A 14,308-nucleotide genomic window follows, 5' to 3' on the forward strand; every position below is an offset into this window, starting at 1 on the left:
ATAACTACCTTGAACCAGTTGGATTGGAAGAACCAAATTTCTTATATTTTTTTGTGAAACAGCTGCCAACAATAACATGTTTATTTGTATATTTTATTTTCTTGAAAATGAGTGGATGATTTTGATATGTCTTAGAGAAGTCAATCAAGAAAGTTTTTGTTCATGTGATTGATAGTGCTTATGAAAGCTGAGAGCTTTAGCACATTGTAGATTATGAATTTTAATTTTAATGTCTTATAGATACATTATAAATTGGATATGTAATAAGCAGAAGCAATATTACAGTTTTATTCCCACTTTATCAGTCTGTTTCCTCTACCTCTATTTGAAAGATCATCTCAAAATAAGCAAGAAAAGCCTTTATTCCATGTTCACTGAAGTATTAGATAAGGCGAATCCTTTCCTACTGGGAATTAGACTAATTTTATCCAGGTATCTGCCTGATTGTCAGATTTATTCTTTACTTGTATAAAGGCACTTGAACTGAGGATTTTACAGATTATGTCAAAGAAGTGCTCCACCCCATAGAAGCAAAAGATCTTATTTCAGACAGAAGTCAGTGAATAAGCGGGGAAGTGTATGTGGATATGTGTGGGGGCAGGAAAGAGCAGGGAGAGGAAGGGTCAGGTTTACAATAATAATGATGTTCAGGATCATTTGGGTGCACTTCTTCAGTTCATTACTGCTTTATTTAAATATAATACCGCCCCAGTTTTTTCCTGACCAGCCTCTCCTTTACCCCAGTGACTTCTATAATAAATGTGGAGCAAGTGAAGAGGAGATGTGATTCCTGAGGATTAGCATCTGTGAAGCTGGAGGGAGAAACAGCTTCTTTTTGGCAACTTGAAATTTGAGGCAGCTGGGAGGCAATGCAAGACTGGTGGAGACTGAAATAGATACATATATATATATTTTTTTTTTTTAATATATATATATATTTATATACACACACATATACCTATATATGTATGTATGTTTGTGGTTTTGGGTTTTTTTTTTCTTTGCAAATCTAAAGGAAATATGACCAGGCTTGAGTTTCAGAATGGTGTCAAGTTCAGCCCCTTTGAAACACCTTTTCAACCCATCTATAATGCATTAGGTTTAACACTGAAAAAAAGTGGGGAAACTGAGCCCATTAGTTATAGTACAGTAATTTAAGCCCAGGTTGATAAAAAGTGGGTAAGACACATAAAGGAGAAGGCTGGACAAAAGCTCCAATGAGAGCTCAGCCAAGCTGAACTCTAGGACTGCATCTCCTCCTTCTGACAGATGACCTGAGTGTTGTAGACAGAATTTAAAGTTGCTTGGAACTTCCTTTTTTAATAAATTGATTTAATATTTAAATTTTGTCAGCTTGTAGCAGCTCCTTCTAGTGACACACATTCCTTGCATGCAACATTTAAAGGACTGTTCTCTTAGCCTTGGGGTGTTTTGATAAGAGTCAGGGGAAGAGCAAAGGAAGACAATGTAAATACTGCTTAAAAAACCTACCACCAACAATGTAAATTATGCTTAAAAAAACCTACCACCATCCACCACTCCAAACTCAGGGGGTAAAGAGCTTATTGGTCTTGCCAAAAATTAAGATAGTTTATAGTTGGCTTGTGAAAGGACTGAAACTTCTATTGCTCTGTTTAAAAAAATGTGAAGTAGGCACCTAAGTTTTTTTAAGCAACTGTATCTTTTGTATTCCATCTCACCCGCTCGTTGTACAAACCATAAATCTTCAAGTTCTGCAAATGTGTTCAGTTCTCCTCTGCCAGCAAGATGAGGGAAACAACCTCTTGTACAAAGGTATTGACCAAATGCCTTTAATGCATTTTGCAAAAATATTCCTCTCTATGCTGAAATTGTTGATCCTTGTTGAACTTCTACCACAGATAATTATTTTTTTCTCTTTTAAAATTTTGTCTCCCCTACCAAATATTTGTTGTTTTTGTGACTCTAAAAAAGGTTCCTCCAACAGCCAGACAATTGTAATTATTTTCCTTAGAGTCAGCAGGAACACAGCATGACAGAATCAAGAGTAAAATTATGCCATATGAGAAAAGAGAGAGTGCTGAGACTTCACAAAATGTTAAACCAGAATGGAGATCTGGATCTGGTGATTGCTTGGATTGTCCAGCTCGCCATTTGGTGATAGGGCTATCTGGTTTGATTTTAAAGTGTTATCTCAGTTTCCAAATAGACTGCAAGGAGACTCTGTGCTCACTGAATGTGCTGCTAAGTAAGCTAGTGCCTTATTTTTATTTCTTGTAGCTCACATGCCTTATTTATTCAATACCATCCAAGTGTTGCTCTGAGAACAGTTTAAGCAGTTTCCTTGTGAGGTTTTCCAGCTCACTCATTGCCATGGTGTTTTTTTTCCTGTTCTTTTCTCCCTGTGAGAAAACATGGAGAAAACCTGGAGAAAGGAGATGTGATCATTCTGGTGCCTGAAGTGTCTGACTGAAGGAGTCTGATTAGTCACCTGTACACTGATATCTCCCAGAACTTAGTGTTTTATAGCACCTCAGCCTAGGTCCTCTTCATACCTGTTACAAATAATAACAAAATGCTCCAGCAAATCAGATATCACCAAAAGAACACTTTAAAATAATCTTATCTGGGAAAACCTTAATTTAAATGGTGGCCCAAAATCACATACAATTTTTTTGGGTCAAATATAGCCCAACAAAATTTGATTTTTTATTTTCTCTCTCTCTCTGCTTTTCTACCATTTGAAGTGTCATATAGCAACAATTACTTAATGATCATTCATATACTGAGTGATCCTCACAAGAGGGATAAACCACACAGGAGGCATGAAAGCTTTTATATCTAAAGATTTCAACTTTCCAGTCACTTGTGTCCTAAGACTTTCTCGTGGAAATTTTTTGTTTTGTGAATTTCATTGTAAGCTGCCCTTGCCCTTACCCTTTTTAGGCTATCTCAGACAGCACATCTTTAGTCCTTGTATCTGATTTATATTTGCAAATGAAGTCACAAGGGTTTGAGAACTGTTTGCGCTCGCGAGGCGTGTTGCACGACATCCAACATGAATGTGTGAATGTTCAGGCTGTTTGAATTAAATCATGACAGTTGTTCATCCCTCTGGGCAGCACACAATGTAAACAGCTCAGAATTATACAGGATGAACAGCTCTGTTCAGTCCTGGACAAAAAAGAAATCATCCTGGGGACAGACCGTCATGGTGCTGATGAGTGGCCGGCCATGTGTCGGCTTCATCGACGCATTTCAGAGGATGGGTGGTTTAATGAAGGCCAGGGCTGGGGATAATAATTCATTCCTTGCCATGAGGTTAACCACAAGCCTCTCAGAAATCGCAGCCCTTGCTGCTCCAGCAGATGTGCTGGAACTCTGTGCTGTGACTGGAGGTTTTTCAGCACTCCGCTCACCCCACCCTTTGCTTATTGTAAAGCACGCACCAGCCCTGCTGCCAAAACTTTTAATAAAAAATAGATTTGGGTCTGGAGTTTCCAGAGCCTTTATCAGTCTTCCAGCCAAAGTCAGAGAAATAAAGGCAGAGAACATCTAAGTGTGTGCTCTGTAGATGATTGATTTCTGCTCTCGGGATGTCTTACAGGCAGTGGCTCCCACCATTATTTTTACTTAGTGTGCTGCAGGGGACTCCTGAAAGCCCCTTTCCTCCTAGTTGCACAAAACATTTGGGGTCATTTTTTTGCCTTTGAAGTGAGTAATTTCTCTGTAGAGAATTAGTTTGTTCTTTCTGCTGAAGGTACCTTGTCATTAAGTTTTGGATGGATACTCTTTTTATTAAAGAGCATTTATTATTTTATTATGATACTTTCTAATATCTAACACAAATAAAATAAAGACTTTCAGGAGACTAGCCTTATAAAAAAACCTGCTCAAATATTTTTTTAAAAATCCCAAACCCTTTTTTTAATTGCTCTTTCTTCCACACAAGATCACTGTCACAATCAGCCATTATAATTAATATAGGTTCTGAAAGGGAAAAAAAACCCCACCCTAAATCCTAAACCCACTGAGGTAACATATATTGAAGCTTAATGTTTAATTAGTTTATCAAATGAAAGCCTTTCTGTGAATACCATAAAGATGTGGAATGAAGATAATCTAAAATGCTATCCAGCTGTTTGTTATTGCTCCTCATCTGGGACTTGTGGCTTTCTCACTTGAGATGTTGGAATTGTGTGTGTAAACATTCTTTTTTTGTCCAGTGCAGAGTAAAAGGTGTTAATTTATCAGCCTAATCACCTGTCAGTTTAAGGTACTCTGTCTCACTTTTCACTGGAGCTCAGAGGGTCTGTTCCCATCCCAGGGAGGAGTCTGCTGAGGGTGGTAATGAGGAGCTGGAGGTAAAGAATTTATAAAGCCAGAACCTGAAGTACATATTTGTTCCTCATGTCCTTGATCTGATTGAGCTAAAACCTGTGCCAAATTGAAGCATAGCTGATGTAAGAGCAAAAGAAGCATTTGTGCTTTTATAGCTCCAGTTAAAAGCAATGTGTTTTCTTTGTATGAATGAGCTGCTGCAAATTTCAGGTAACATTTAATGTTTAATTTTTGTTGACCCTTCTAAGAAAATATGTTCAGGTGGGAAAGAAATTAATAGATTCTCCTAAAATGAAAGAAATGAATAGGTTTCTTTCTGCAGGACCCAGATATACCCACGGGCTGCTGAGATGCAGGGAGTATGTTTGTGGGAATCCTTATTACTAAATCAGCAGGAGGTCATTGACATTGGGGCAATTCTGGGAGAATGAATAATCTTGACTTCAGGATGTTCTGAATTTCTCCAGATATTCCTTGCTCTAGCTCCACTATATTTCTGATTTTCTTTTATATTTGTTGTCAGTGACACAAGTATATGTATAAATATTTCACTATCTTGTGTGAAAAATTTGGACCCAAATTCTTCAGTTTAACTAACTCAGATATTACCACTTGTATCTGTTAGATATTATATGTCTTCCCTCAAGCATTCAAGTGTGAATGTGCAGTGCTAGATTTTCATTTATGTACTTAATCCTCCTTTTTGGAACTTGCCAACTGGAATAATGTTAACATTTTTAGCAAAAATGTTTATTCTTAAATTTGGATTATTTTGATTTCTCTGCAAGGAGGAGTAAGAATAGAACAGATATTGGGCTACTGGAATACTGCTCACCAGTTTATTTGTAAGCATTCTGGGATTAATTTAGATATAGTAAAGGTGGATGTTTTTCCCATTTGTCTAGATGTGTTTGTGTCCATAACAATTTAAATGAGGCAACTTTTTAATTTGATGGTTTTATTTAACTTCTCATGTTACTCTTCAATAAAAGAATTTACTGTCCTCTTTGGCACAATCCTATTTTCACTTTTATTTGTGTAATTTAGGAATAACTTGGTAAATTACTTCACAGCCTTGATGGTTGTACAATTGTGTAACACAGTGTAAGGTTAGTGTACAGATTGACACTCCTGACTCTGCCATGAGTAAATGGTTCCATGTGGGTGAGGGGGACACAGAAATGTGCAAAGTGGAGCTTGGAGGCAAAACAGCAAAGCAAGGTAATTGTATGGTAAAGTCAGAGGACTTTACCCAAGCCTGTTTCGCTGACATAACCATAATAGTAAACCCATGGTCATCGAACTAATATTAATAGAGCTGTGCTAAGAGATAGCAGCTGTTTGAATGCCATAATAAGGTCTCAAGAATGGCAGTAAAATAGCCTTAGATCTGCCTGTTCAAACAGTTCAGGAATGGGCTGCCACAGAGCATACAGCCAAGTCAGCTTCTTCTGTACCTTTAATTGTTTAAGTTTCCTATTTTTTTATTGCAGTGTGAAGCCCTCCCTCTTTCAGACATAGCACCAAAGGCAGTTCACCCCATCAGCATTTACTGTCAGCAATATTCACTGATCTGTTACCATCTAAACTGTTCCAAAATTCTCAGACTGGTACATGCTGAGGTTCTGCTACTGGGTCATCTGGAAAAAATAAAGTAAATGAAATATACTTTTATATCATCCCTATATGTCTTCCCCAGATGTTCTCCAGAGTGCTACTTCTGCAAAAGATCTGTCTAAGAGCACTTTCTGTGTATCAGTTCTGCAGTCACTAACAGATGTGAACGGGATACCTTCAAACAATATTTTTAAAAACAATGCAAATATTTTTCCCATGTGTAGATCACTACTGCTTTTCAGAAAGGGTACAGGAGACAAAGTGGTTTTGCACACAGTTGCTTATCCTCCATTTTAAGTGTTCTTTTTCTAAATTGCTTCTTCATCAATAGCAATACTCACCACTGAAAATCAGGGTTTTTTTTGTGTGTCCCAAAATATATTGAGGCAAGCTCTCAGAACTATGCATTTTCAAGTCTGGCTCATCCTGTGCAAAAGCTTTCAACGTTATGGAATATTGAATGCTTATTGAAGGAGAGAAAAAACCTTCTTTGTATTGACATGAAGCAACAGAGAAAAGGAATTCTCATTTAAAGACCAAAAAAATTGTCTTTGTCATCTTCATGGTTCTTAAACACAAGAAGATGGGAGTGAGTGTGGACTTTGCTCATGGAGTAAGGACTAGAGAAATTGCATCTTCCTAGATCTGGAAGAGACTCCTATAGCTCAGATATATAAGATTTGCCAAAGCTTCTGTTTGTGGGGGTGTGATGTGGATGGTCTCTGACTTCAGGAGGTACCCTTGTCAAAGCTGCACTGTACAGGCACTCGTTTTCACTGGCTGTGCCACTGAGGGTGATTCCTTTTGCTCACAGTCAGGAAAAAGAGTCATCTGCTAGGACAAAAAGGTAGGAGTTCCTATCTGGGCTCTAAAGCATGTGAGAAGTAGCTTCAGCTTCAAGTCCCTCTGTCTGGGTTGTCTTTCTTTTGCATTTCTTTTCATCAGACCCGACTCTTTCTTATGTATTTTACAGTTCCTCTTAAAACTTAGAGACAAATTTAATACAAGTTAAAAGGTGATTCAGCATCTTGTTTAAATAAATAAACCTCAGGATATGAGCTTCTCTAGGGCTTCTTCCAAAGGGATTCTAGCGTTTGAAATGGAGGCAATCACTACATTTTATGAGATTGCTTCACAAGTCTCTAGGACTCTATTCCAGCACAATTAGCAATGGTTAGAATCACTGACTTTGATTTCAGTGCAGTGAAGGAAGAGTATTAAATTCATGCAGGTAGAAGTGGAATTTTCTCTTGCTGAAATACACTGTTTTGTACCAAGTGAAAAACAGTGAAGGAGCTTGTATATCACTTTCTCATTAACTTGTCCCTGAAAGACAATACTACAAGAAAAGTAAATGGAGTTGGAACTCATGAGAGAATGAATTTTCTCTGATTCAGCTCAAGGATTAATGCTGTAGACCTCTGAGTGGAAGAATAATTAATTCATTCTCCTTAAGACAATAAATCAGACTTTAGTATCAGGTCTGAGTAAGTAGATTGCATCCAACTCTAGTTTTTCCTGTATGATTTTTATTTAATTTCTTTTATTTTCTCAGGAGGTTGTATCAAGGCAGAAGAATTAAATTCAAGATATTTGTAGCAAAGAGATATCTACTGAACTGATTTTCCTAAATAAACATATCCTGTGCCCCATATTTCCATGACCAAGTTTTTAAATTTTGGACTCTAATTTATTGTATTGTATGTGTATTCTGAATACTTTCCAGCAGTTCAATTTGCTTATATTTAATTTCAGAAATTTACTTAATTTTAAGAATTAAATTAATTTCAGCCATCTTAAAAACAGTCTTTTCACACTATTTTTTGTCTGTTACTTTTTCTGTGAGGAAGATCATAATTTTAGTTTTCTGTTGGTACCTTATTAATGTACTCTGAGAGCTACCTTCTGTATTCCTAATATAGTAGGGATCCTGGGTTCTTGGGTGGCTATTACACTAAACTTTATGGCAAAAATAATAATGGGAGGAGCTGCATAAGTACTGATGTCTGAGAAGGTCAAAAAGCTCAGTGCTCTTCTGGTTTACAGTGCCATTCAGTTGGAGTTGGAAGTTTGGGCTAAGAGTCTGAGCATAGGAGGCTGTAGCACCTATTTTGTTGAGCAGTTCCCTATTTCCCTACTCCATTGCATTCCAGCATGTGATTTGCTGAGCTGTAGAATGTCCCTGAGTGGTATGATTGCCTGGAATGCTTGAAAATTTGGCTTCACATTCCTTGGTTTCTTTTCAGCTTTTTCTCTGTTCCTCTTGCTGCCTCACACCAGACCTTGCTTTTACTCTAGCTGGAGAACAAAGTTATAAAATACAACTTTTCTTCTACGGACTCAGAGTGGTTTTCATCTATAATAATAAATGAAATATGTTTTACTTATTTTTATTCCTCCTGGTGTGATGCAGAAAAGGAAAGGTAGTTGGAACAATGGCTTCTTGGGGTGGCTGTTGTACCTGAGTCCTGAATCTGTATTAGGGATATCCATGTTGTCCAGTCTGTCTCAGAAGAAGGAGGGAGGAGTGGATTATTAATGTTACGAGCTCATCCCTGTCCATGATTTATTGAAAGCAGCCTAGCTTCATGTCTTAGGCTATGAATTAAATAACTGCAGTTTGACTGCATGAGTATGTATCTGTGTATCCCACTTCTGAGCAATGCCTGAAGGCCAGGGAACTGCCTCTGTTTCCTCTCCTACTGGCACTGCTACAGGAGAAGAAAGGAAATCCAACTAATTCTTAATCATCTAGTGTGTCCCTTTTGGATACAGATTTCATTGAAAGCCATAAATATAGTGCATGGCTTTAATATAGAGTAAATGTGAATTTTAAACCACACCTAGAGCTGATGTTGCCTGGATCAAATGTGTGCACAGCCCAACAGTTCTCCTCATCACTCCTATTATTAATTTCTGCCATTTTTTCTCTTAATTCCTGCTTGAACAAAAGCAGAGTCGGTGCCACTGAGTTGGAAACATCCTGCTCAGACATCAGACAACTGCCCCAACCCTTGGTTCACCATTGTGAGGCCTTTTCTCTCTGAGTGGATGGTTACACTGCAGGGATTCATGTACTGACTGTAAGCAGCAAGCTTTGGCCCTGGTGAAGCTGAAGGACCATAGGGCAAGGAAGGTATTTTGTAAGAAGTTCTCACTAATCCCTGGATTTGGAGGAATGATGAAATAAACTGCAAACCTTTTGCTTCAGGCACTGGAGCAGATGATTTTTCTAATAAATAATATTGTTTTGAGTGTTACTGAGCTAATTCATGTTGTGAGGGATTTTTTTCTTTAAAAAAAAAGTTGATTTCTTTGTACCTTAACAGTGCAGCTTTTGAACAGCTGGGTGCTGTTGTGTTCCTTCTCCTATTTATTATGTCAGTCTGCCTTTTACTGCATATCCAAGAACAGCTTTTATTTTTTCACATTTTTAGCTTCACTTTCTAGTTTTTACAGTTAAGTGCATTTTTTTTTTTTGTGTTGTGGGTCACCTGTCACATTTCACTTGGGCAGTATCTGTACACTGGAAGTAATTCAGCCTCTCACACTGTTTAATTTCATGCTAATGTCTGAGGCATGTTGTCTAGGTTGGCCAGGCTAAGGAACATCGTGCTCTTTCCTGGTTTTCTTTAGCTGAGAATCTTTTGGCTGTCTCCCTGCCCCTTGGAGTACTATGTTGGTCTGGATTTTGCAGATAGTTATCTGAGGTGTGAGCTGGCCAGATGAATTGCTGCCCGTTGTGAATTGCTCTGTTTAAATTTCTGTGCTATGTTGGATACTGCTCAAGGTGTTGGGTCCTTAAAGAGGACCCTCTGCTATTTCTTGCTTCAGATGCTGTAAATGGGGCAATGAGAAATTCCTTCACATAACTGACTGAAGTCCTGGCCAATTATTTGTTGTTTCCCAAGTTACTTTTAGGTGGAGTTCTCCAGAGGAGATATGTAATGTGATGAATTTCCTTTGCTGCAGTATCTGTGCCATACTTTTACCTTGTATTTGATTGTTTATAACATACATAGCTATGTGTTAGAAGAAAATTTGGGAGCATGGTGTGTTCCTACCTACTCCATAAAACATTTTCAGTATGTACAGCATGTGAATAGAAAAAGGGAAGTGCAACACAAAGAGTATGTTTTGGGTATCTCTTGCAGATGTTGAATCTGCCCACAAGAAGAAATTTCTAAGAAACAGTTGTATTTATGAATGTTGCATCATTGCTTTTTTTATGCTTGTAGCTGCTCAGAGGGAAGCAAAGTCCCATCTCTCTCTTACACTTGTTGAAATGCATGATTTGTTGGTGTATATAAGTTTAAACTAGTTATTTCTCAATTGGCTTCATTTTCCTTTGTGCCAAGGTCCTCTGGAGTAATGTGAAACAAAAGTAAAATGCCTGTTCTGATGTAATGAATGAATAAAATGTAAAAGGATAGTAACAGTCAAATTGTATCCTCTTGCTGCTCATTGCCAGGAATAGTTGGTTCATTCAATCAAAGCAGGATGGAAGTGATGAGCAATGTGCTTGCTTAAAGGATTCTTCTCTTGAGAAGGTGATGGTGTTACTTAGATCCTTAAGATGATCCTCTGCTTCCTGCTGACTGCCTCTGAGGAATAAGCCTTAATGTCATATTACCTGTCTGTGATCCATCTGCCTTGGGAAATAGTTACTTTCTCTCACACTGCATTGGTTTGGAAAAAAAGGAAGAGTCAGGAAAATTGTGACTTTCACCAGTGTGAGAGTCCTTTGGAGAGAACAACATTGAGTTGTCTTATGTAAGAAAGTATGTCTCTCTCTTAAAAAGCCTGGTGCTTATTTTCTTTGCTAAGTGATTGCAAAGAACCAGTGAAATAGAGACAGTGTCGTGGTGGATATTAACTTTTAATGAGCTTACAGAATAGAGCCTTTCATAATTGGAATTCCTTAGCTCTGCATAGATAATGAAAATAAGAATGTGGTGAACTTGCTATATACCCTAGCAGATGATTTCCAAACACTTAAACCCAACGGATTTAAATTTATTATGCTAAGAAGTTGCTTGGCACATACAAATCTTGGACAATAACTACATTTCATGCTAAGTAGACATCATCTGGTTATGTTGAAATGTTAAGACTCAGTTTGGGTCTTGCTGAAAGCAGCGGTAGAAGTACGGTTGGCTTCACTAAGTGCGGACCTGGGGCAACAGGAACTATCCTGGTGTTGGGAGAAAACAAAGTCTCCACTGGGGAGGGGGAAAATAATCACTGTTAGAGGTTGGTCACAGTATTTTAAGAAGTATAAAGGGCTTGGAATGGCTTGGGAAATTCTGTTACAGGTGGAGATGCTGATGGGATGGGTTAGCATTTAGGAAATGAAGCTTAAGTGGAGGACACATGGGGCGTTGAAGACATTGTGTTAAGGTAAGGAACAAGAAAAAGACACACCAAAGGAATACTGTAGAGGATGGGGGCTTGGAGTGGCAGTTATGTTCTGGAGGGAAAGTAAGAGTGGCGTTGGCTTGGCAGAGAACTTAAAAAGAGATGGGGACTGAGAAGCACAAAAAGAAGCTTAAGTTTCCATGAATGGATGGAAAATGTAGAACCAGGGTAGAGAAGAGAAGCAAATAGCCCGACTTCCTTCTTTCTTTCCTTACATATGTGTATATATTTATTGCTCATTCAGTAAAGACAATTGCCATGCTGGAATATCAATTTCCAGGAGGCAGAGTCCCTGTGAGCAACACTAAATCCAAAACCTTTCTAATATGCTGGGACTGAACTCTGTGTTGTATGAAATGACCCCTTCCTGGAGAATGGTATTCTCAATCCTTATCCCAAAGCACAGATTGACTGGCTTTTAGTTAAAAGGGGAATAGGATAAATGATTGTTTTACCAGAACTTCAGTTTAATATCTTGTAGATAAGCTGAACACTTTGAATGAAATATCTTTTCACTTTACATTGTTGGAAATTCATTATAGCAGGTATTAAAAATGTACATTAATTTATTGCTTTATTCCCAAACAACTGCTTTTCAGTGCAGGCTAGCTGGTCTGGAATGTGGAGAAGGTGGTGTCCACTGCTCAATCAGAAATGCTGAGTAGCTTAAATCAGGTAAGATGATCATGAAGGTCCACTCCTGTTTCTCAGGGAGAGTTGATTGTTGAGTTAAATCCATGCTTGTCCACCTTCAGTGTGCTTGGAAAAGAAAAAAATTAGTAATGTTAATCAGCAGGCAAAAGGGAAAACCCATTTTGACAGATTGAGCTCTGAGAGAGCTCAATCATGTCTCAGACTGGAGACATGAAGCTCAAGACCAAGACTTCTGCTGGATAGCTTTTCTCTTTACTCTGCATAGACTGTGAGGACAGCTGTAGCCTTGTCCTTTATAAGGCATCAAGTATGGGGAGAAAAGAACCCTATTTATGTTTATTGTAATCTGGACCTTTGCTTGAGTATGAAAAGGAAGGAGGAATGAGCCTGGTTTATTATTTTACTGTAAACTTTTTTCAGATTCTGATCATTTTTTCTTGAATACCATGGACTAGGCTAGTGTTTTGACTCTGCATTTGCACTCTAGTTCCATGATGTGTGTAAGACACTACATGACCTTTTTCTTAGAGGAATGAAAGATAAATATAGCCTGATATGTAGAAGGAATCCCGTAGTGCAAGGAGCCTCATCAGCATGATCATCATCTGCTTTTGCATTTAACGAGGAAACTTGTTCAGTTGCACATGTTCAAACTGAAAACAATAAAGGCAGAACTGTTACCAACTAAACTATTAAAAAAAATTAAAATCCTCCTCATTTCATTTGTTGAAAAAGAAGGAGAAGGGATAGGCATATGGCCACCCACTTGGTTGTGCAAATTGTAAGAAGTGAAAATAACTTGTGACAGAATTGCCTGAAGGTTTTGTTTAGCCTGTCACACATGGCCTCAATAACACTGTAAAACAGTTTCTTTTACCCCCTCCAACCTACTCAACCCCTTCTGCTATGGAATCTGCAAGGCATTTTTCAAATTAATTTTGCACAGTTTTCCTTTTAAGTTTCAGGAGCAAGTGGCTGAAAAAGACGTGCTGCGAGCTTGGAAACAATCTGCATCAGCAACAAAGGGAGATGCCTGCTGCTTTGCAAGCAACATAGAAAATATGTCAGCCATCCCACACTGATTCCTGGGCTGGCTGATGTTTATTTGTCCTGTGCACTAGCCTTTCTCACAATACTGTGGGGAGGGGGGTGGATTTAAGAGCCCTTGGAAAACTGCTGGAGTATAGGTCATGTTTTATTAGTGCGTTAGCTCTGGGACTTGGAGCTGGCATTTGCCTCCTGAGCCTAGGTAATGAGCCTTTTGGAAGTGCTGTGCCTGAACTCCCTGTGCCTGGGGAGGTGCATGGGTCTGGGTTTGGTGCTGGGGGTCTGACTGCTCAACACGCCATTAGCAAAGCCAGCCTTCTGTCACGCTGGAAGAAATTAAATAGGGCCCATTTGTAGGTTCTGATGGAGAACTGGTAGCTTAAGAAATAACTTTGGCAGCCATTTTAATTGGTGGTAAAGAAGCAGGTTTTGCATCTTAAATAAGCAGGAATCACTTAACCAAGTCAGTCAGCTGATGAAAGTATCTGACAGTGAATACAAGGAGTCATAGAAGTGGTAGGCTTGTCATAACTGCATAATTCAAGAAAGATAAGGCAGGAGCTCTGTGGAAGGGCATGACCTTCACTTTTCTTGTGGAGATGCAAGTCTTTGAAAGAAGACAGTGAGCAGTTTCAGCACGTGTCTGTAATCTAGATAGGACAGGAAGGTAGAGGGGAAAGTCCAGTAGTTGCTTTTGTTTTGCTGCTGCATACATCCATTTAAACTTTTATTTTTCATGTGTGGGTTGGTACAGATGTACTCAGGCTGGAAAGATTTTGACTACAGCCTGTGTGTTATGCAGGAGACACTTGCTGCTCGGTGCACAGGTTCAACAATCCTCTGCCTGCACCAATCTCTCTCTCTGCAGGGTTTACCTATATTAAATCATTTAAGACAGCTGGGGGGCCAGAGGAGGTGTTGGTGAGGAGGAGCCAGGCCTGTGCAGTAGGCCAATGTGTGTTTTCTGGCTGCCCCCCAGTGCAGTGGGAAGTGGCAGGGACTGTGGTGCTGCGTGGGGATCAGCCCACAGGCTGGGGCATGAGGGGGACTGTTCCTTCCAGCCCCCTGGTCTGTTGCTCACAATGTCCCCCAGGTCAAGGATTTTGGTTTTGGGAGCTAACGAGCAGTAGCGGTGCAGTTCTGTAGCATATTTAATAGCTTGAGAGCGAGCTGTAAACTCTTTCTTCCAGCCTGGAAGAGATTAGGCATGTAAATGATGTAACCCAATTTGAAAAAAGGGCAATATTCCAGA

The sequence above is a fragment of the Anomalospiza imberbis genome, chromosome 4, assembly GCF_031753505.1.
Source record: "Anomalospiza imberbis isolate Cuckoo-Finch-1a 21T00152 chromosome 4, ASM3175350v1, whole genome shotgun sequence".
NCBI lineage: Eukaryota > Metazoa > Chordata > Aves > Passeriformes > Viduidae > Anomalospiza > Anomalospiza imberbis.